This window comes from Peromyscus californicus, unplaced genomic scaffold, assembly GCF_007827085.1.
Source record: "Peromyscus californicus insignis strain IS unplaced genomic scaffold, ASM782708v3 Scaffold_9__1_contigs__length_137607984, whole genome shotgun sequence".
In the NCBI taxonomy this organism is placed as follows: Eukaryota; Metazoa; Chordata; class Mammalia; order Rodentia; family Cricetidae; genus Peromyscus; species Peromyscus californicus.
Window position 1 is genome coordinate 52,319,465 of NW_026294617.1, and position 23,631 is coordinate 52,343,095.

General features: G+C 39.0%; 1 long non-coding RNA gene across 1 annotated transcript; it reads right to left on the reverse strand.

The window, feature by feature from the left end:
- Nucleotides 1-1,357: 1,357 nt before the first annotated feature.
- Nucleotides 1,358-15,674, reverse strand: LOC128106329 (uncharacterized). The gene is made up of 4 exons (XR_008216661.1): nt 14,899-15,674; nt 6,685-14,633; nt 5,413-5,627; nt 1,358-1,412 (listed from the first exon to the last, which is right to left on the reverse strand). It is a non-coding gene; the product is annotated as an uncharacterized LOC128106329 (long non-coding RNA).
- Between the last annotated feature and the right edge of the window lie 7,957 nt (nt 15,675-23,631).

Here is a 23,631-nt window from a genome sequence, read left to right on the forward strand (position 1 = left end):
TAGTCTGATGAAGAAAACAGCATCATTTTAGAAAACAAAGCTTTTGAAATAGAATGCACTTGTGGATATTAATAACTATTAAAGTGTGGCCACGTTAACTTTAATGAACTTCACTTTTATTCACTATAAAATGAAGCTACTACTTAAGCTTGTGACGATTATGTAAATTACTTAAATAAAGTGCATATTAGGGCAGCTGACTTACAGCAGGACCCTATGACTGCCCATTATCCCCATTGCTCCTGTTTGGAAGGATCCTTACCACTTCTCAGCAGAACCGGTTCTCAGACTTCTATGTCGGTGTTTCTAGTACAGTGTCCTAAACTTGGAAATGTTTATAACTGTAAGTTCCTTTGTCATTGTATGTTAAGTTTCAAAGTGTAGTTTGTGTTGTATTTCCCAAAACTGTTTGTTGTCAAGAAAGTAAGCAAGCAGGCTGAAGAGTTCTAAAATCTGATCAGATTTTTTTTTAAATATTTACTAAGCACAGAACTTTTTCTTTCAACTCCCTAGACGATATTCCACATCAAGTTTCTAAATAAAAGAGAGCTATGGTGAGGGTGCTACCCTTGGACAGACTTTTCAGCTCCTGCTGCCTCTGACCTCACTATGCTCAAGTTACTTCCATAGTTATTTCTCTGTAAGATAACACCCTTCTGTCATTATCCCTCTTTCCTCCCCACATCACTGTATTCTACTAGTCTTCTCCTACACCTAAGCAAAACAAATAAACAAAACCCTATCATGACTGTGTGGAGGAAAGATAAATCACTCATTGAACAATCTAACATATTTTCTAATACAGAAGAGAAGCCACAACACTAATTTGGAACACATGAGATTAAATAATGTAGAAATGAAGCCATGATAGTTGCTTCTTTAGCTGTTGTTTATTTGTGTGTATGGCACATGGCTGAAAGAGCAGGCAACTCTTTAATCCTCTTGTTTTATGTTGTAACAATGCCCTAAGGAATATTAACCCTCAAAATGGGCTATTATCTGTCATCTGTAATGTTTGCATTTCAGTGGAGGAGAGTACACTCAGAATATCTAGTCCTATGGTTATGAATCACATCTTAATGAAATGTTATCATCTTTCCAGCAGCCAGAGAAACATATCCCAAGGCCCATTGCCAGCAAATGTGTTTTAGAACATTATTTTATATGAGCATAATTATGTATTTCTAATTGATGGAACTTATATGAAATCAAAAATGGGTATTTTAAAGGAGCTACTGGCAGTAGTATTTGCTTCATCTGTTTTCAAGAAAGAATATCATCAATTTTCAATAATCTTTTTATTGATTTTTAGCGTTAGGCACAAGAAAGATGCAGTTCCACCCCTGATCTTGACTTACCACAAGTAGTTGTGACCAGTAGAGATCTGGGAGGTGGTCCAACCCAACACCTCACTGAAAAACAGATGATGAAAATTCAGCCATTCATCAAGGACCAACAAACCATGTGCAAGAGCTCCCAAGTGAGAGGCCTGAATTCCTGGTCCCCAGAGCAGTGCTTGCCCAGTCCCTGACTCTGCTTCAGCCTTGTTTTGGACTTTATGCTTTTACTCTTGTTCCTAGGTTCCTTAGATGGGAGAGAAGCATTCACAGTCTCCTTCAGGACACAGGGAGCTTGCACTGTGCCTTAAAGTGGAAGTTCTAAATAAATGAATTATAATAAGACAGAAACAAATGTTGAAATCCCAGGCAATCTTCTCCTATTCAGAGAGCATAAGAAAATATCCACAAATTCTAAAATGTCTTCAGTTTCAGGGAAAATGTTCTATCAGTGAGTCATACTTTCAAAATAATGATGGCAAAGGAAGTGACTGATGATGCGTGGGTGAGATTCTATTTTTTTTTTAGAAGTCACATGAGAAAAAAAAATAGTTCAGTATGAATGCTTCTGAAGCATTCTTCCCCCACTCTGTTCAGGGCTTCCGCAAATGCCCAGACTGCCACTGACAGATCCACTTTGCTTTCTGCCCTCTTGCTTCAGACATTCTTGAGCTCAGGAACAGTGTTCTTCTCTTTGAATAATCAACTTTCCTTTACACCTCTATTAACTTGTCATTGATTTCTCATTGACTTAAAACAACATTTCATTCTTTTGTCTCCACTTTCAATAATTGTTGTTTATCTTTTAAACAACTGGTGTAATAAATACCACCTTCTCTTTGAAGGTTTCACGGATCTCCAAAAGTATAATCAGTATAATCAGTACCTACTTGTCATAGCTCTTTCATTATGTCTTTAGTAGAAATGAATCCAATATACCTTGTTCTGTGGAGTATTCCTCTCATACCTACTAAATTCAGATCTAGTTAAAGCCTAGAAAAAGCACTTCATTTACATATATAGTATTGTTTCAGAAAATCTAGAGTTTTACACACACACTCACACACACCACCCTGAGCTTCCAGAAACTACCTAATATCTTGCATAAAATCTTAGATTATACTCCATTTTCAGAAAGACCACTGTGACATGGGCATTTAGATACAAGTAATCTATTTGGCAAGCTAGGAGTGAGGAAATGAGGTAGTAAAGGAAGAGAGCAAAAAGGGGGTGATTAATGGTGAGACGATGTCTGCTGTGGAAAGTGAGGCTCGGTCCTGCTGAAGACACTCTGGAAAACCATATAGAAAGTGCCTGCGAATGTCACGTTGCAATGAGGAGGTGGGGAAGGATATAAACCTCTCGATCCTCCATGTTGAGGGCCACTCCAAGGAATAAGATGGAAGATTGACTAGAAGTCACTCTTGCCTTGACTATATGCTGAGCCAACATTCCTCCAAGTAACCAGAGAAGACCCCAGTGCAGAACCCCAAGTGTTGAGGCAGATAGTCAAGGCAGGTATTGTAACCATCTACCACTGCACATGACCTTTAGGGTGGCCAAATGATAGAGGGAGAGCAGCTGTAGGCCTCCAGACCTTACCCAACTGCTGCTCATCTTGTTTAGACTGTTTCAACAAGCTTGGTTGTTGTGCTTAACAAGAGTGAATGTTGAAAAGGTACTGCATTTATTGTTCTCTCAGGCAACTAAAGGAAGTGTGTGTGTTTATATGTAAGTGGTTTTAATGTGTGTGTGTGTGTGTGTGAATTGCCAGCATACAAAAAGGCTTTATTATCACGAATAAATTAGATTGTTCCCGATATAAGCTAATTTTTAAAAATAGGTTTCGAGTGTACTATACAATTCCCTAAAGATTTTTAAATTTCCAATTCTAAAGATTAGATGTATAGTAATTACAGAGAAATTGTAAAATACACAAGATGAACTTGGAAGTAAGTACTTGGTCCCACCTAATCCTGGTATGGAACCACAGCACGGAATAATCCCGTTTGTAAGACTTACAATTATGTACTGCCCATTGCTTCACCTGTGGCAACTTTACTGCGCTTGCTGGTTGTTCATGGACAGACTTACTACCTGTCAAGTCTTCAGCAGTTGGGAAGGAATATTTCTGCTTACTGTTTGTGATTGATTTGTAATTATCCTGCATTACACTACAAGGACAGGGTGCCTGGCATTAGTATTTGAAACATGTATAAGCTTCCTTTTTGTCATAGCATGATAGTGTTGTAAGTCATTTGTAATTCTACACATCCTCTAGCAATATTTATAGTTGCGGTATTTTTGAGGTCTGTCTATGGCTGTGCCACTTTCACATGAAACTCAAAGATTTATAGATGATATATTGACTAAAACCTTGCATATCTGATTAAGCATTTCATGAAAGTCCTGTTACTATAACCAATTTGGTTGGTTATGATGCTCTGAGGAAATCTATAGTTAGAGTCTGTTCTTTATGCATTACAAAATTGAAAATAAAACAATATAATAAATGCTATGCAAAGCATATTGAGACTGAAAATTTGATAGAGATGGGAGAGTGGTGATGATGTGTGTCTAAAATATAAACAGAGATTGACACTGTCTTTGGTTCCAGTGCACACAACGGAACAAACTTTCTGTAGAAATGTCTCTGTGAGGAAGTATTTGGCTCAGAATCCAACCACAAATGTACAAAGCATGCCTCGATCTAAGGCCTATGTTTCTCCTGGAGTCTTCACACATGCCTTCTTAATGCTTACGGGGGATACAATATCGATAAATGAAGTTGTAGTCACACTTCATCGGTATTTTCTGGTCACCGACCAAAGGGAATGACACAGACACTGAGAAAATCTATAACAAAATCTATAACAATGCACAGGATCTACTGCAGGCTATATTCTTGATACTTAATGTTCTCTGCATCGCTGAGACCTTCCAACCCAGAAATACCCACGTGACTAAAAGACAACCATGAAGAAAGAATGTGAAAGGAAATGAATTTGGATTCTTTGTGACAGTACTTCACTGCGTCAACATGGTGGGAAATGTGAGGACATAGGCAGACTGTGAGGCAGGCTCTTTGAAACAGTGGGGAATTCTAGCTTCTAGGCTACATCATGCTGAGTCAAGGAAACTTCCCGGGGCTTCCCTCTAAAGCCAGCATTGTGGGCTTTACTAAAGGTATGTGTGCACAACTGTCAGTCTTACCTAGATAGTAGGCTACCTCGGGAACTTCAGCTCTCACTGAAGACCTCCTCATTTTAAACAACCCCTTTTCCCGGCCTTAACACTTAAAATTTGCTGCTCTGATAAAATAAAAGTTTTGTTCCGTGTTCAGATAGCAAGTTTACAAGTACTTGTTTATGTGCATATCTGTGGTTAAAAGTTGGAAACTGTTATATTAATTTTTGTCAAATCGAGATTTTTTTTTCACTCACAATAGTGATGAGTTAGCAGATGAAATTCATTTCACAGTTTAAGGAACTTAATTCCTTCCTGAAGGTGTTAATTACTATAGATTACCAAGAAATCTAAGCTCTGGTTGTTTTATAGATTAAAACAACCCCACCATTTTTAATGTAAATTTAGTCCTATATCAGTCTCTATCTTCAAAAATATCAGCTATTTTTAACACAAAAAGAAGAGAATAAATAGGTAAAGAGAAATGAGTTACATTATTATTATACTTTTTCATAACATTTAATTATTTTCATATGTTTTAGGAAGCTATGCCCCTGTCTTGTTTCAACATCTGATACTCTGTGCTTTGCCACATTTAGGGAATAATTTCTAAACCTAACATTACTGTACTTCTCACAAGTATAGCTTGACCTACATCTAAATTGCATAAGATTTAGAGTATCATAGGCACGATAATAATTCTAACAACTTACTGATTAATGCTGCCAGTTGCCTCATTTGAACTTGGTACAGCAGCTTCGATGCCTTGACTTGTACCAAAGACTTCAAGGGTTCTAGAATGTCATGGCCATTACAGCAGCAAAAGCATGTCAGGTGAAAGGGACCTGATCCCTAACGTTCAGATGACAGAATGGTCAGAAATACTTACGGACACAAGGACAAAATATGGTTAAAGACAAGATGAGTTCTGAACCATTAAAAATCCTGCCCTTGGGCTGGAGAGATGTCTCAGAGGTTAAGAGCACTGACTGTTCTTCCAGAGGTCCTGAGTTCAATTCCAAGCAACCACATGGCGGCTCACAACCATCTGTAATGAGATCTGGTGCCCTCTTCTGGCTTGCAGGAATACATGCAAGCAGAACACTGTAAACATAATAAATAAACAACATAATAAATAAATATTAAAAAAAAATCCTGCCCTTATGTACTGGACTGGAATGAATAAATTATAAATGCTTTTGAGATGTGGAAAGTATACTTTATCCTCAAAAGCAAACCTATATACCTGTATTCTAGACCCTAGAGTCTACAACTCTAGTAATTTAAATAATTTAGGGGAATATAATATGTTTAGTGTGTTAAAATGCTGTTCTTCAATTTTATATATAAAATTATTTACTTGCTTTGTACTTCCAGAATACACTTAAAATTCAATGTACATTACAAACAGAAATGACAGAAAGATATGCAGAGGAGAATATTTCGTTAAATTAGATGTACTTGATAGATAATCACTGAACTTCTACCACATGCCAAGCATAGTGATAGATCCTCCCAAGCAGACACTTATTGGAGAGTGTTCTGGTTAGTTTTTGCCAATTTGAGACAAACTAGTCACCTTGGAAGAAGGAACCTCAACCGAGGAGTTAAGTTGATAATATTGGTCTGCGGAGTATTTTCTTGATTACTGATTGAGGCAGGAAGTCCAGCCCACTGTGGGCAGTGCCTCTCCTAATCAAGTGACCCTTGATTGTATAAGAAAGCAAGCTAAGCAAGCCAGTAAGCAACATTCTTTCACGTTTTCTACTTTAGTTCTTGACTCTAGGTTTCTGCTTTGAGTCCCGGCCCTGACTTCCCTCAATTATGGATGTGATGTGGAAGTGTAACCATTATTAACCCTTTCTTCCCCCAAGGGACTTTTAGTCATGGTGTTTTTATCACAGCAACACATAAAAGTAACTAGAACAGAGAGTATCTTCGCATTATCAATTTATTAAATATTACATATAAGATTGCTACATATGTATATATATGCACATATTCTTTATACATACATATATAATAAATATACTAACTGGTGAGTAAGAGGAATATAACTTATGTCAAATTTAAATTAAATACTCTAAAATTATTTCTATTTTATTTTAATTTTAAAGAATAATGATGCTATTATAATTTTTTTCTGGTGATAAAAGCATACCTTAAGAAAATCCTTATGTTTCCATCATGAAGGTATGTTTGATTAATGATGCTCTCAGTGGTACTAAATTTGCATTGTGTTGGTATAACTTTAAAAAAGAAAACAGAGATGTAAAAGAATTGCTTTTAATACCATAATAAATTTAAGCCCACTTAGTCATTGAGTATTCATTAGATGTTGGAAGCTCTGGGAATACAGCAATTAATAAACCAGATCCCCTGACTTTCATAAATTTTCCTGCACAACAACACAATGAAGAGGATCAGTGTTGCAGTTTTCCTTATCTGTATCATAAACTCTTAGGACTGTAATTGCCAGGTCTTGCTATCAGACCATATCAAATATTCCATGGACTGTTAGAAAATATTAAGGATTCTAAGTCATAAGAAAAAAGTCTTCTGTTTTTACAAACTATACACAGTACTTAAGTTCAACAATTATAAACCTGATATATCATTAGAATCATCTATTTGTTTGCACAGAAATGAAATTACATTATGAACCTTAGAATGAATCATGTACCAGTGCCAACGAGTGGGTACCAAAGGCCTATCTGTGCATTTGATTCATTTTACAAATGCATAAATAATATGCTCTTTATTAACCCATTGCTGACTACTCAGCTTTCATATCATATAATTGGAAAGGAGGCTTTGTGGCTCTAACACTATTACAAGAGCAGGAAAAAAAGTATTCAGTCGCAGAGCTAAGGCAAGAAACTGACTTTGATGTCAACAATGACAATTATGCTATCAACAGCAAATGATAATATATCCAAAAATGGTCTGGGTCAAACTCAAGATTATTCTTACTTTAAAACTTTTAACTGTAATTTTTCAAAATCCCTGACATTACCAGGTATGTGAGGTGATTTTCCATCTTCACAGAATGCCTCTAGGAGAGGACGTTTTCACATTTTACTGATGTGAGGACTGAGCCAACAGGGTGTGGAGTACCCTGCCCAGTACAGAAGGATGATAAACAAAATGTGCAGTTGTGAATTGCTGTGTCATTTGTCCCCAAGCACACTTGTCCATATTCAGCTCACCACTCCCGCTAAATCAAGCCTGGAGTTCTAAGTATAAAGTATGTGCTATACATTTATAATTCCACTCACTGTAGCAATGAAAATAACTTCATTTTTCCAGTATTTTAGGATACTATAGATGCAGTACAGATATTCCCTTGACTTTCTATTTTAACTTTGCTCCTAGATTTAGATAATTAAATGGTGGGAGAAACTTATAAATTGCTCTAGGCAAAAGGGCATTTAAAGGAAAAATTGAAAATTGGCCATAGATTTTGTTATGGTAGGCATTTAAGGCTGTCCTTTCATAATCCATATGCCTTATTTTGTAAGCAGTGCTTAACGGAGGTGTTTGAAAGTGGGTGAGATTGATTTAAATCATTTCCTCCAACCAGAGATCCCAAACTTGGCACATGTGGACTGTACTAACCCAACCTGATTTTCAGTATCAGGATCTACTGGGAATCTAGCCAACAAGAAAAAAATATCAACTGCCTAATGTAGTTGAAATAATATCACATATACATAGTCAGCCAGGCAGAAATGTACTTTAGGAAAAGTGACATTGATCTTGGGCCAAGACAGGTGGCATTTGTGCATCTTCTCAGCACAAATGAACCTTTGATGAACAGCAGGGAAGAAAAAAGAACAAGGACTTGCTTGTGAGATTGTCTTAGAGAGACCTGCAGAGGTGCAGTTTGACTGAATGCCATATGCAGCAAGTGTCCCTTGCAAGTATTTGTCCATGCGGTATCTGAACGCTAATGCACATCTGTGATGGGACTCTGTTTGGATTAAGACTGGAACAGAGATGTTTCCTTTACTTAAAAATATATTACTGTGAGAGTAAAAGTAATACCAGCACTGTAAAGTCTAGACCGAAACTGAGGCAAGAAGAGAATGATATTCTCATCCTCACTTTCTAATAAACATCAGCGAATGGAACCTTGACAATATACTTCAATGGAGCCTTCAGTGCACATCTAAGAGCTTGAGCTGTCTAGAAAACTCCAAGTTATAGTCATGTAACTCTAAATTCCAAAATCATGGGAATATAGCAATTCTCAAAAAATATTTCCTGCCTTCATTTAAAAAAAAAAGGTATTGTCTAAAACAAGACAGGGTATATCATCCACTATGATCTTTCTACTGCATAAAAGACAATATTTTTAATTTTATCAGTTTTCTCCTTGGCTTGCAAGGAGCCCGTTAAGTTTCTCAGACAACCTGCCGCAATATTCTGCCATGATAGAGCCTTGCCTTGGTCTGCACAACAAAAATACATTCACTAGTCCAGTGGTGAATGCCTCCTAGGGCTGTTAAATGGCAGAAACTTTCATTGATGATGTCACTCCAGGTGGCATTCCACAGTAGCAGCTTTCAAGGAGAAATCTGAGTGGTGGTAATATACAGGCAAATTACGATTAGAAACAAGAGTAAGAAAGACAGGAGTTGAACCCACTATAAGAAGGCTAGTTTGGCCTGGCTGTGGTGTCCATGGGCTTATTCCATAGTATAGTGCATTAAGTGGAAAGTGGTCACTTATAAGAAAGCACAAAGAAGTGGAAGAGTAACAGAAATTGAAATGGAAAGCACCATTAATGAGCTTGACCTCCTCTCTCCACCCATGGAGAGACTCCAGGAAAGAAATCCTAACTGGCATGAAAATCTATTTCTAGCCAACAAATTTATCTTAATCTCACCCTCAGCGCAACCTATTAACTATACTCCTTATTTCGTTGCTAAAAAGAGAATTAGAAAGTATCTGCCCAAATTAGAAGCTGAAACTGAGACCAAGAAATGTTAAGTAATGTAAGGAAAGTCACCTGACAGGTGAGTTGCAGAATCTCCTCCAAACAACTAGATCAGCTTCCTTCCTTTTGTTCTCTGCCAGTGTTTGTCTCTCTTCAGCAGTTTCTGTTTGTCTTCACTTCAGGGGCTCATCTTGGCACCACCAGTGTAATTTCCCTCTTTAAATTAACTTGATTTTTTTTCCATTGAGCAACTCTCAGATCGCATTCCATCACTGAGGAGAGTTAGGGCCGGAACTCAAGCAGGAACTTGAAAGCATGAACTAAAGCAGAGACCATGGACAAGTACTGCTTCCTGGCTTACTCCTCAGGTCTGTTCAATATGGCCTGGCCATTCTCTTTTCTTATATAATCTAGTACCAACTGGCCATGAGTGGCACTGTCCACAGTGACCTGGGCTCTCCCACATCAGTCATTAATCAAGAAAATGACCTAGGGACTTGCCTACAGGCAAACTGATGGAGGCATTTTCTCAACTGAAATCCCTCTTCCCAGATAACTCTAAAACAACCAGGAAAAATTCCTTATGATACTATTGACTGAATTTCAGGTCCAAAACGGGATTACTTGATTTGGATGACTTAATGCCAACTTAAAACTTTCTTAATTATAACCTTAGCAAGATATAGCAAACATAGCTACCTGTTTTGCTTGTGGTTGTCTGTGTATTTAGTTGGAAATGGAGTTATATCTTAATTGATTGGTGTCTTCTTATAGCAGTACAGAGTCCTGACTCAGGGAACATCACTTGTATTAGGGACACTTTTATTCAATGCCCTGAAGGATACTGAACTATATGAAGTTATGCAATGTTGTGGTCTGAATGGTGTCTCTAAGTTCACATGTGGGGAACCTAACCTCCAACCCAGCTGTTTCATAAAGTAATGCCTTAGGGGAGGTGTTTTGGTAATGAGAAATGTATCCCAGTGAAAAGATCAACACCATTACAATGGACTTGTTGGAAAGAGTTTGTCTTTCTGTCCTTCCCCTTTCTCCCATTTGAGGACACAGCAAGGTAATCCTCACCATATGACAGCACCTTTATTGGTGACATCATAACTTTCAAGATGTGAAAAATAAATTTTCAGACTTTACAAAGGGCCCAAATGTACTCAGACACACTTAAGTAAGAACTCTGGAACAATTACTAAATTCCATAGAATGGCTCTTGCTTGAACATATAATAGAGTCAGCCATAAAACATATCACCTCCTAACTCCAAGGTAAATACTGACAAGCTTGGCTTGCCTGTGCATGCCTTCTACAATTATGGATTAGTGAGTTATAAATAAGGTAAAACTTTGTCTCCTCACTCTACCTCCACTAAAAGCAAGTATCATACTGGATTAGTGAGTTATAAATAAGGTAAAACTTTGTCTCCTCACCCTACCTCCACTAAAAGCAAGTATCATACTAAATAAAACATATTGAAGCCTGCTTATGCAATAAAGAGCATTTACCTTGGACTCAGAGACTCAAGTTTGAATAGCTAATTAACTTTACTTAATAGCTAGAAGAAAAATCATACAATATAGCATGTTTCCTCTCTCAAAAGTGAAAGATAATTATTCTTTACTTCTGGATTGTAATGAGAATTAAGTTGAATTAATATTTTAGATGAGTTGGGCCAGACAAAATATTGCCTTAATTATTTTGTTCATTAAGATTTCATGATTGCCTAACTTTTCTTTCTTCTCCAATCTTTCAAAAGTAATACAGTAAATAGATTTTTCCATGCTTCAGCTCTAAAAAATACTTTACAAAGTTAATAATAAAAATATGGTTAACCACCTTCTTTTTGGAACTAAACTGATGCAACTAGTTCTTCAGAAACATTCTGCTAAGTATTCACATCTGTGGTTGTTGGTATTATTTGTCAACTTGATTAGATCTGGGATCAACTAAAAAGCACAAATCTGGAAAAGTTAATTGAAGGAGCAGGAGTCTTCCCACAGAGTAGGTGGCATCTTCAGGCTGTGGCACAGATATAGAGAAGTCTGTGGGAAAATAAATACTGCTGATTTTCCCCTGTTGGCCCATGAGTACATCTAATCTGCCTACTACAGCTGTTGCTACCCTCTCCTGACATCAGAACATGCTTTTTTTTTGGCTCTCCAGAATCCTCTGGACCCTCAATGTCAGTTGGGTGTGCTAAGGAATTTGACGTTAGGGTCTGAACAGCTCACAGATTCTCAGCTTTCCAGTGTGCAGACAGTCATTTTGTACAGCCCAACCCATATCCTGTAAGCCAATCTAAAAATCCTCCTTGTAATATATATCCCCTCTCTAGGTTGTATGTAGCGAATCTTTCTCTGTCCCACCAGCCAACTTACAAATCATGACACGGAGACTTATTATTAATTATGAAAGCTCAGCTGATAGCTTAGACATGTTTTTAGCTAGCTTGCATAACTTAAATTAACCCACTCCTACTCAGCTATGTGCTGCTCCGAGGCTCATTTACCTCATCTACATACTGTCCATCTTGCTTTCCTGCTTCCACCATGTCTCCTCCCATCTTCCCGGTGTCCTCTTGTGGTTGATATATTATGCACCCTAATAAACTTATCTGGGGGTCACAGAACAGAACAGCCACTATATTAAACATAGAGGTTAGGTAGTGATAGCACACACCTTTAATCCTAGCATGCTGGAAGCAGAGATCCATTCGGATCTGCTGTGGGTAGCTTTCTGTATGCTGTGAATATGTGTTGCTCTAATTGGTTGATAAATAAAGGCAGTTGGCCTATGGCAGGGTAGCTTAGAAGCAGGCAGGAAATTCAAAGAGAGAGACAGGAAGAAGGCTGAGGAGATGCCAGCGAGCTGCCCAAGGAGCAACATGTAATGGGACACAGGTAAAGCCACAGAACATGAGGTGGTACATAGATTAATAGTTATGGACTAATTTAAGATATAAGAGCTAGCAAGCAAAAGGCTTGAGCCATAGCCATGCAGTTATAATTAATATAAGCCTCTGTGTGTTTACTTGAGGGATGGGAGTGGGAGAGATTTGTCCCGACTGCGGTCAGGCTGGGACACAGAAAAACTTTCAACTATGTGGATCTCTGTGAGTTCAAGGCCACACTGGAAACAGTCAGGTATGGTGACACACACCTTTAATCCCAGGACTTGAGATCTCATGTCTTGTTTGGGAAAGACACACGCCTTTAATTCTAGGAAGTGATGGCAGGAAGAAGAAAGATATGTAAGGCGTGAGGACCAGGAACTAGAGGCTTTTAGGCTTTTAAGCTTTGAGGCTTTCAGCAACAGTTCAGCTGAGATCCATTTGGATGAGGACTCAGAGGCTTCCAGTTTGAGGAAACAAGATCAGTTTAGAAGTTGGCGAGGTGAGGTTGGCTATGGCTTGTTCTGTCTCTCTGATCTTTCAGCATTCACCCCAATACCTGGCTCTGGGTTTGTTTTTATTAACAAGACCTTTTAAGATTCGTGCTACATCCCCTGGGCCTGGAAATCCTGCCTAACTATTGGCCATTCGGCTTTTAAATAAACCAATCTGAGTGACACATCTTCAGAGCATACAAAAAGATTATTCCACAACAGTTATATTCCTCTAGAGAACCCTGGCTAATACAACATCCATCTGTTACTAAATTTTATGACCATTTCTTCAAAGAGAATTTTAATAAATATTTATTGACCTCTCATATAATATAAACTGTCAGCAATAAATCAGTACCCAAGCTATGAACATGTAGATGATGTCTGGGGGCTGGTGAGATGGCTCAGGCAGTAAAGATGCCCCCTGACAACCTGAGTTTGAACTCCAGGATCCGTGTGGTACAGAAAGCCAACTCCCCAGTATTGTCTCTGTCTTTCACACAGGTACCATGGTACACACAAAATTGATAAGTACACATTTTTAGAAAGCAGGTTATACTTCAAAATACATTAAGCAAGAATGAATTATGTACTTAAACAGTTGAATTTGTCTTTATCATGTAATACAAGTCCCAGCACACTTAATCTTTTTGTTAATATAGATAGGAGGTTAAATGTGATTCCTAACATAATTATTGCACAGCTTCTGGTTTGGGTAGATAAAAGACATATTCCCATACGCAATGTGAATATTCCATAAATAAATATAAATACAAATACAAATGTTAATATAACCAAGAAAATAATAAGGAAATACTAGCCAAATATAGTATTAAAACCAAATGAGGATTTAATTTCATATATTATGACTTAAATTTGAAAATTATTTATTATTAGTATATATATGCATATATATTATATATGGAGTGTATGTGTGCACACATGTACACATGCATGCCATGGCATATGTGTAGATGAGAAGACAACTTTCAGGAGTCTGTTCTCTTTGTTCAAGGTGGGTTCTGATGATTGGATTCAAGTCCTCAGGGTTTCACGGGCTTTCATGACAAATAATTTTACAAACCATCTCTCCAGCTCTAATTTCATGAATTACATTCTACATTGTCTTTCTTGATATTCTGCGTTCAGGCTTTTAAATGATTCTCAAATTTGACTTTCAAGCTATCATGTAAAACAAGCTAAAATGAAGCCCCTCTGACAACGATGAACTCTGCCAGGGCCAACACTTCTGTGTCAGCAGCTCTTTCTGTCATCTTACCGAAGTCTTAATTCAATGGTCTCCTCACATCAAATGTGGTGTGGAAACCAAATCTTCTGTGCTTGGATCCAAAAGTGAGTACATAGGGCCACTATGAGTAAGTCTCTAGAGGAGGCTTTCTCACTGTTCTGGTCTGGCTGCTTTCACTAGAATCAGCTGGAATGGCTGTTAATAAAGAAATCGTCTATACCCCATCATCCCAAGTTTCTAGGAGGCAGAATAAACGACTCCTTAAAGACAACATGTCAAAATCCCCAAATCTGTTGTCTATTTTGGTTGACAAATGAAAAGGTCACAGATGGAATTAAGGTTGCCAGTCAGCTGATCTTAAAATATGGAAAGTATCCAGGTACCCACATGCTCTGTAAAAGCAGAATCAGCTGCCAAAGGAAAAAAATGTGACTATAGAAGAAAGTCCCAGAATTCAGTGTGGCCAGCTGGGAAGATGGAGGAAAGCAGTCACGAGCAGACTGGGTGTGCCTTCCAGGAGCTGCTATGGGTAAAAAGATAAAGTATCATGTAAGGCTCCAGAAAGGGAACCAACTTAACCCCCCACACACACACAAAAAGCCATTTTTAAATGCTAGTTTACAAAAAAAGGAAGGTCACACATTTTTGTTATTTAAGCCACTAAGTTTATGGTAATTATATCAACAAAAATACATGACAAATCAAGATTTGGGGATATATGGGAATTTGCCTTTTGTCAGTCTTCCAGATAACTCCTTTGTATGCTAATATTTAAAAATATTACTAACCTTGAAGGAGGAGAGATGACTTAGTGGTTAAAAGTGATTGCTGCTCTTACAGAGGACTAGATTCAGTTCTGAGCATCCATGTCAAATGGCTCACAATCACTTGTAACCCTCTTCTGGCCTCTAAGTGAATATACATATACACATAGACACATACACACACAAAAATAAATAAAATAAAATAAATCTGTTGTGAAATATTATTTTAAGATGTGTTACATTTGTTTATGCTGTGGAATATTTGTCTTGATGATGCAAAGATTTGTTGCATTCTTTTATGGTTCATTTGTTTAACTCTGTGAAGCTGTGTTACTTTGCCTGTCTAAAATACCTGATCTGTCTAATAGTGAGCTGAATGGCCAATAGCAAGGCAGGAGAAAGGATAGGTGGGGCTGGCAGTCAGAGAGAATAAATGGGAGGTGAAATCTGGGGAAAAGAAGGAGAAGTAAGAACAGGAGGAGGATACCAGGGGTTAGCCACCCAGCTACACAGCAAGTCACAGAGAAGTAGAGAAAGGTAAAAGCCCAGAGGCAAAAGATAAGTGGGATAATTTAAGTTAAGAAAAGCTGGGTGATAGGGGGAAGACTGATGGGGAGCCAGAGGTGGGATAAGATGGGGATCTGCGGTTGGTATGTAAAATGAATTAAAAAAAAAAAACTTAGATAAAAAAAGAAGGAAAACCTGGCTAGCAACAAGCCAAGTTAAGGCCGGGCATTTATAAGTAAGAATAAGCCTCTTTGTGTGATTTATTTGGGAGCTGAGTGGCGCCCCCCCCCTCCTCAAAAAAGCGAAAAGAATAAAAACAAAGCAAAAAATAAAACAAAACAAAAACCAACATAAATCTTTAAAAAATTACTGTTTTCCTTTATTTTAAACATTAAATATATCTTAAAAGAAAGATAAATTTCCTACTTTGACTGAATAGAAAAAACAAGTGGGAAAAGAGTAATTAGACTTTTGTTTGACAGCTGTGGATTTAAAGATGTAAAGAAACAAGACAGTGAATTTTACACTAGCACTAAAAAACATTTAAAAATTGTAATTAAAATTTAAAAAGGTGTTCAGTGATTTCCAATGAACCCTCCTTACTTGGATTATTAAAGATTTTAAATATAAGGTATTATGGACTCTCATTTTAAAAAACTAGAAGATTTAAGGAAGGGAAATATTCATATTACCTAGCATATATTAGTTATAGATATAATAAATGAATTTTCAAGGCTGAATAGGATTGGATACATAGGAAGCATTAAGGTAGACAATATCTGGAAAAAACAAAATCTAGTATTAACAGGCAGGGCATAGGACTACAGCTCATTTGTAAAGTGACTAGTTAAAATGTTCAGGCCCAGAAAGTGGAGGGGAAATCACCTAAATAAGAGATAAAGGTCTAAAACAGGCAGTGAAGCTAACCTAACTAACAAGTGGCCTGTTGGGGTTTTAAGAAATAAGTGGGGATGAAGAATGAAAGAATTTCAATGTAATCATGTCTCAAAGCTTTACTGTGCACATGGATTGCATTCGTTATCACCAGGAAAGTTTTCACCAAATTGTGCTGTGCTTAATTAAACATGCCTAAAATAAACTACTCAGGGACAGACTCCCTAAGTTTAAACCAACACTGGCTACTGAGTCATGTTGACCCCAACTACCTTCTTGCCTCTGGCAGATCATTATTCTGCTGGTTGTAGACACCCCTAAAACTGGCACCCAATGTGTGGGGCTTGACCCTCAGAAAAGATTCAAAAAATTTTTTTTTAAATAGAAGCAGAGGGTAGGAATTCAGTCCTCTCACCCAAGGGGTTGCAACCGTAAGTGACAGAGTAAAATAACATGGGTTTCTCTCAGTCCTCTGAGGCAAAACATTTTATACAATTATTGAGCTTTTTGTTAAGATCCAGAGAAGCAAAACATTCAAAGCAACAGCTCTGCAACTTTGTACAAGTGACTGTAAAATTTAATCCTAAATGGTTTGGATCCTAAACAAGGAACCATTGATGTTGAAAATTGAAAACACATAGGAGCTAATGTAAAAAGAGCCCATACTAAAATCTCTGTAAATTATTTTGCATTCTAGACTACGGTTACATATTGCTTGGACCCCCTCAGGAGGATAATAACATACATACACACACACACACACACACACACACACACACACACACACCCCTTCTGGATACATGCAGGCAAGTCTTGGCAAAGCCGGCCAAGTGAACTCCGAAGCCTCTCTTGCTCCCTGGTGGTCACTGAGCCAGGTATGTTTAAAGCTTGCCCGTTTGAGCAGAGCTCAGAGTTCTCTGGCCTCTTGGCCCTTTCTGACCTCTGGGTCCACGGAACACTGAGAAGAATCCGATGCTCATTGCCTGAATTTCGAGGGGCAGGCAGGGCTCCACAACTACATGAGCCACAGGGCTGGGCTGCCCCAGCGCACCTAGCTTTCTGTTCTCCCTCACTGCGGAAATGAGCCAGTATTGATTATCAATGGCCCCTTCGTTGGGAAAAATTAAAATAGGCCCAAACCCTAGTATAGGAACAATTACAACCAGGATATATAGAACTTCAGTTGGCCTTTGGAACTTCCCTGTTTTTGTATTCATAAGAGGGAAAAACATTCTACTATTACATGATCTTTGGGACATAAATGCTACTATGGAAACGGGGGGGGGGGGGGGGGGAGACCCTCCAGCCAGATTTCCCTGCTGCTACTATGATTCCTCAAGGATATTTATTGTTATACTTGACTTGAAAGACTGCTTTTTTTCTATTTTTTTACATCCCACTGTTGGCCACCTGAAGATGTACTTGGCAGACAAGTTGAAGAGACTGAGGATAGCCAGAGTGGTCAAGACCCCTGACCCCAGGAAAACTGAAAAGGCTGAGAGGCAGGGATGGGTCTGTGCCATTTGTTTTAATTCACGTGGCAGTTTATTGGGTACACAGAGGAGGGATCAGAGTCTTCCAGTCACAATGGGTAGCTTTGGAGCTCCAGTTTGCACATCCCCACCCAAAATGGGTACCCTGAAAAGAGTGACTGAGGCTCAACAGAAACTGATATCACATATAAATTAGCCAATGAAGGATAGAGGTGGACTGAAAATGGGAACTGGCCTAACTTGAGTAAAAAGGCAAGTTGCAGAAGGATTGTGAATGTGGAGAGGGTATACTAGAAGTCTGGAAATATTTGGGATGATGTCCTTGAGGATGGAGTCTAGTAAGTGCAAAGTGGGAATGAATGGGACATGAGCTTGGACACAGAAACAGAAGAAAGGTTTAGCACACTCTTTCAACTGAGTTTCCTTGCCTTGAAAATAAAGAGTGAATAGAACAATAAAAGCAATCCTATTGAAACACGGCAGTAACACTGAGCTGCTGGCATCTCTGTCTCTAGAGCATAAGCAGGGAGAGCCTGCCTAGAAGAGAAGCCTGGGGCAGCCCTGGCTGTTGCTGGTAGGAGGCTGTTCCAAAGGGTTGGTGAAGTGAGTTGTCTGTTACTGAAACTATAGATGTTTCCACTGCTGGTGCATGCTCAAGTTACCATCCATCAAATTATCACGGCCAAACACATGCAAAATAAGGAATTTTATCTTGTCTTTTACCTCAGAAGTGGAGACTTCCTCATTTCCAGCCTCTCAGGCACTGAGGGCACAATCTACCAAGGTTCCTTTGTATTTATTATTATTAAAACTTCAGTTTTTAAATTTGTATTTTTGTACAAATTTGTATTTTAATAATGTGAGCAGGCTTGGGAGATGTATAAGAAGAAAAACTGGGGTAAATTGGAATCAAGAAAGTTTTTTTAGGATATTTCTTCTGGATTATAAATACAGTGGCCAAGGAATGCAAGCGTAATTGCACATTTCTCAAATTTCCTTGGAGGCTGAAAGGGGCTAACCCAGAGTACAATTAGTAGGAGTTAGATTATTTTGAAATTTTCACCTAAAATTACTTTTGGTGCAGTCTGAGAATCTGTTATATCAAACTGTCTGTGAAATGTAGTAAGAACTAGATCCTTCCAGCGAGTTCTGTCTACATGGAACTGTTATGCTTTGATACTGTTGACATTTTCCTTTCATTTAGAGTATCAGCTAGATATGTACTTTCATGCTCGCACGGGAAAATACAATTGTTTTCTCCTTCAGGGTTTTCTGTGTTCATTTCTCGGGGACTTCTGAGTGTTCTATTACCTAGTAGAAGAGTCATCTTGAGCTCAGAATTTCAACTGCCTCAAAATTTAAAGATCCAGATCTTATGCAAATAACATTAGGTTTAAATCTTTAGAAGTTAATGACCATTGTTAATTAAATAGGTTTTTGTTGCATTTTGGATTTGTGCTTGCCTTTGATCTGATATAAATGATCAGACTGTGGCAAGGGAGGAAGTTAGAGGAGGTTCAGGAGAGCATATCCTCGACCGAGAGCACATTTTACACAGTATTCCAAGCTCCTGGTGCATAATTACTAATGGGTGGTTTTTACATCAGCTTGATATCTGGGCTAGTGCTGTCTGTGCCTGGGTCGTTCTCTGCTGTCAGGTGTGCTCAGAGTGCACCACATAGTGTCTCTACCTAACTAGACTGCCACAGAGCACAGCCCTGGGCATGGCATGGGGCCCTAAGAGCTCCAGGAAAATACCATTGTGTCATATCTGGAACCTGGCTTTGTCAAATATCTGTTATGCATTTCCTTTCTAGGACTCCAATTACAACGGAAACTAATAATGGTCCTGCTTATACTAGCAAACAATTTAAGGAATTTTGCAATTTATAGAATATTAATCATGTGACTGAAATCCCTTATAATCCACAGGGTCAAGCCATTGTGAAGCATCACCATTAAGTACTTAAACAGCAAATTTTAAGAGTAAAAAGAAGGTTTATACACCCATGTAAATCCTACTGTGTTTGCAGAGATCCCTCCGCCCCTGTTTCCTGTGGAGAATGTTAACTGATAGGTTTAAAGCAGGCAGACACAAGTTCCAAGAGGACCCACATGACTGAGCAGTAGTTACTATGGCATATCTCTAGTGCCCATGCAGAGTCTGAGGGGCAAGAGGGCCATTTAAACAGGCTATATCTAGCTTTCCCACAAAGAGCAGAAGTTATATAAAGCTGATATCTATGTGGACCACATTGAGGAACTGAGAAAATGTGTCAAAAACCAGACATTGTGTCAGGGTGATGGAACCCTCCTTCTGACGTAAGAAAGACCAACTTATACTCTAAATGGAGCTAAAGCAACATAAAACTATAATATTTCACTGTAACATGATAACTCGACAAAATTCAAAACATATGAACCTAGAGTCTGAATTTCACCTGGTAACAGATATATTGATATTGATTCATTAGTCACTCATGCTAAATTAACTGTGATGTTCAAGATGCTGATGGCAAGGGGATGGGGTAGGAAATAAGGGAATATTCTGAACTATTTTGTCATTTTCTATAGATCGAAAGTCATTCTAAAAAGAAAGTTAATTTTTAAATCAAGAGACTAATTTTAAGGAAATATTTCATGCAAGATCAAAGTAAGTAACAACTTTCTTGGTGACCAATTCACTCTAGCAGATGAACATGTAATGAATGAGTCACAGATTACAGCAAGATTTTAGGCCTGAGTGGCCTGGAGAAGGCACTGCGGTGGGGAAGAAAAGCATGAGAGGAAGCTGACCAGGGAGTCAGCAAATGGTGAATGTGGGTACACTTAATTTGGAACTGAAATCGATGAGTCAACTGTAAATACAATTAGCAGCTGGAGATAGAGAATATGGTATTGGATGAAAGTTCATTATGGAAATGTGTAAATGAATTTAGTCAGTCAATAAATGTACAAAAAACTACTCCTTATAGGGCCCTTTATGGAGAAAAACAAGGGCATATCTACTAACATGTGAATGAAGGCATTTCTCTCTATAAAGACATCATAAAACAAAGAATAAACTTTAATAAGACCTAAAAAGGAGTTCACTAGAGAGAAGCAGCAATATGAACACCTGTGTGTTTGAATGAAACCATTGAGGAAAAGGATGGTGTGCCCTTTGAAAACCATAAAGTAACAGATTAATTACCAATATTGCTGTGTCTGGAGACGAGCTTCTGAGGAAGTAACTGGTGTTAAACGAGGTTCTAAGTGTAGAGTGGTAATCCGATAGTATCCCTGTCCTTATTAAAAACAAACAGCAAATAATGCCAGCGAGTTTGGCCTTTTCCTCCAGCCCCAATCTCCATGTTTATATGTTGTATTGAGGAATTGGCTGTCTGCAAGCCAGAAAGTGAAAGAGAAGCTTTTTCAGGTACAGACTGGTCAACAGCTTAAGAATAAAGCTTCCAGACTGTGGGGGAAAAAAAAACACAAGTTTTGTTGTTCGGGTCACCCAGCTTATGTTATTTTGTTATGGCAGCTTGAGATGAACATGATAGTTGGTTATCAAAGGTACATGAAGACACGTGAAGTTAGAATGATGACAGCCAATTAATAAATAAAAATAAATAAATAATATCACAAAGTATGTTGTAAAAAGATTTTGTTTTTAAATGTTCATTAAGACAGTATACCAGATGTATTAAACTCTGAGAGTAAGATAATAAGCAGAAAACAACTTCTTCCTATATAGAACTTGCATTCTATAATGTGTCACAAAAAGGAAGAAATGAACATCTTTCTTTTTAAGGCCAGATGTGATAGGAATTCCAACCATGCCCCCATGGTCGTGCATGCCCAGCAGGACACTTAGTCATTTCTGCCTCGTCGTTTCCTGGTCATACATTCTACGTAACCCATGCCCTGTGGCTACGTGGTCGTGTAATCGCATGGTGTAATCATGTGATCTATGCGCAAGTGTAACTACATGGGCCTGTGTGCACAGGTGCAAGCTGGTCCTTAAAAGACAGACCCCATGTTCCTCCCCGCCCCACTTCATACACATGTCCTTCCACAGGCCTGATCACGTCTACCCCTTTCTCCTTGTCTTAATAAAACTCTTGTTAGTGAATTCTGTCCTGTTTTGTGACTTTTCCTCGCAGGGTAAGAGCACCGCCAAAAAAACCATCATTTTGGTGCCATGACTCAACAGGCCCTTCCAGGCGCTTTGTGCCTGGGAACCTGTACAAGGGAAGTCTACTCCGTCCACGACAGCCCACTGTCCACTTGCCTAGCCACAGGATCCTGCACACACCACTGACTACTTCGATTGGTGAGTCCCCCACTTTTCAGCGTAAAGAGTGTAAACAGTCTCCTGGATCTGTGGGAATGACCGTTGAGTGTCCGGCACCCACTGGTGTCCTTGAAACTGGGGCTACCCCCAACCACAGTCTTCACTGGCTATGGCCAGCCCCTATCACAGGCTAAAATTTCTAGCCATCTCCCACATCTGCAGTTTGAGTTATAATTCTCACAGTTGGACCCCCATCTTTGGGTGTGTCTTCAGGCTGTGTAAGGTCGGCACATTTTTCTGGCTTGACGAAGCAGGAAGTGCTGTCAGACTCCCAGGAGTCCTTGCCTTCACGTGCTTTAGGCTCCCACCTTACATCTGACAAGTCGTCTGGTAGTTTGTGCATGGTACAGATCCATCCTTGGCCTTAGGGACACCTGGGGCCTTGGCTTAGGATCACATTTTTTTATTTTTTGCCTCTCTGCTGCAGACATGAGAAATAAGGCTTCTAACCCCATCAGTCCTACCTCTCCCCTAGGATGTCTTCTTGAAGCTTTAAAACCTCTCAGCTCAATGCCTTGCTTAAAGATTCCTAAGCTTGTCCATCTCTGTACTAAGAGATGGCCCAAATATGCCTTAGAGAATAACAAAAAATGGCTGCCGAGCGGCTCCTTAGATCCTGATATTTTATGGGAATTATCTAACTTCTTCCAGGGAACAGGCAAATGGAAAGAGTTACCCTACATTATAGCTTTTTTCTATCTAAGTTCTAAACCATCTCTTCTGAATTCCTTCTCTCCTGCCCATATGCTCTTAGCTATGCCTGAACTGGATGATTCCCTGACCCCAGAATCTCTAGCTCCAGATCCTGCAAACGAACCTCTGCCTATCCGACTTTCCGCTCCCACCCCTACTCCCAGGGCGCCTGTACCTTTGGCTCCTCCTCTGGCTTCCTCCTCCTCTTCAATGGTGGCCATTTCCAAAGGTCCGGCTCTGGCCCCAACCTTTATGCCTCCTGCTACCCACTCCTGCTACAGACTGCTAAAGGGTCTGATCCCAGCCATTCAAACCCGCCAACCATTCTTCCTTTGCGAGAAGTGGCCAGAGTTGATGGACTGGTTAAGGTCCATGTCCCATTCTCTCTCGCAGAACTCTCTCATATAGAAAAAATACTGGGTTCTTATACCTCTAATTCTGCTTCCTTTATTAAAGAATTTCAATATATTACTCAATCTTATAGTCTCACCTTTCATGACATATATATGATACTTGCTAATAATTTACTTCCTGAGGAACGCAGGTGGGTTTGGGAGCAGGCTAGGACACCTGCAGATAAGGGACAGCTGGCTTTCTACGGTCTTGGGTTCCATCTTTTTCTCTCCTTGCTCGCCCCTTATACGAGGCAAGTTAGGCCTCCCCACATGAGCCCCTCCTTCACCCTGTCACTAAACCTTTCCAGAAGCTCCAACAGGCTCTTCTCCAGGCCCCAGTGCTTCACCTCCTAACCCATCCCTTCTCCCTCTATGTAGCAGAGAAGGAAGGATTTTCCCCAGGAACTCTAGGGCATCAGCTGGGACCCTCCTTTGC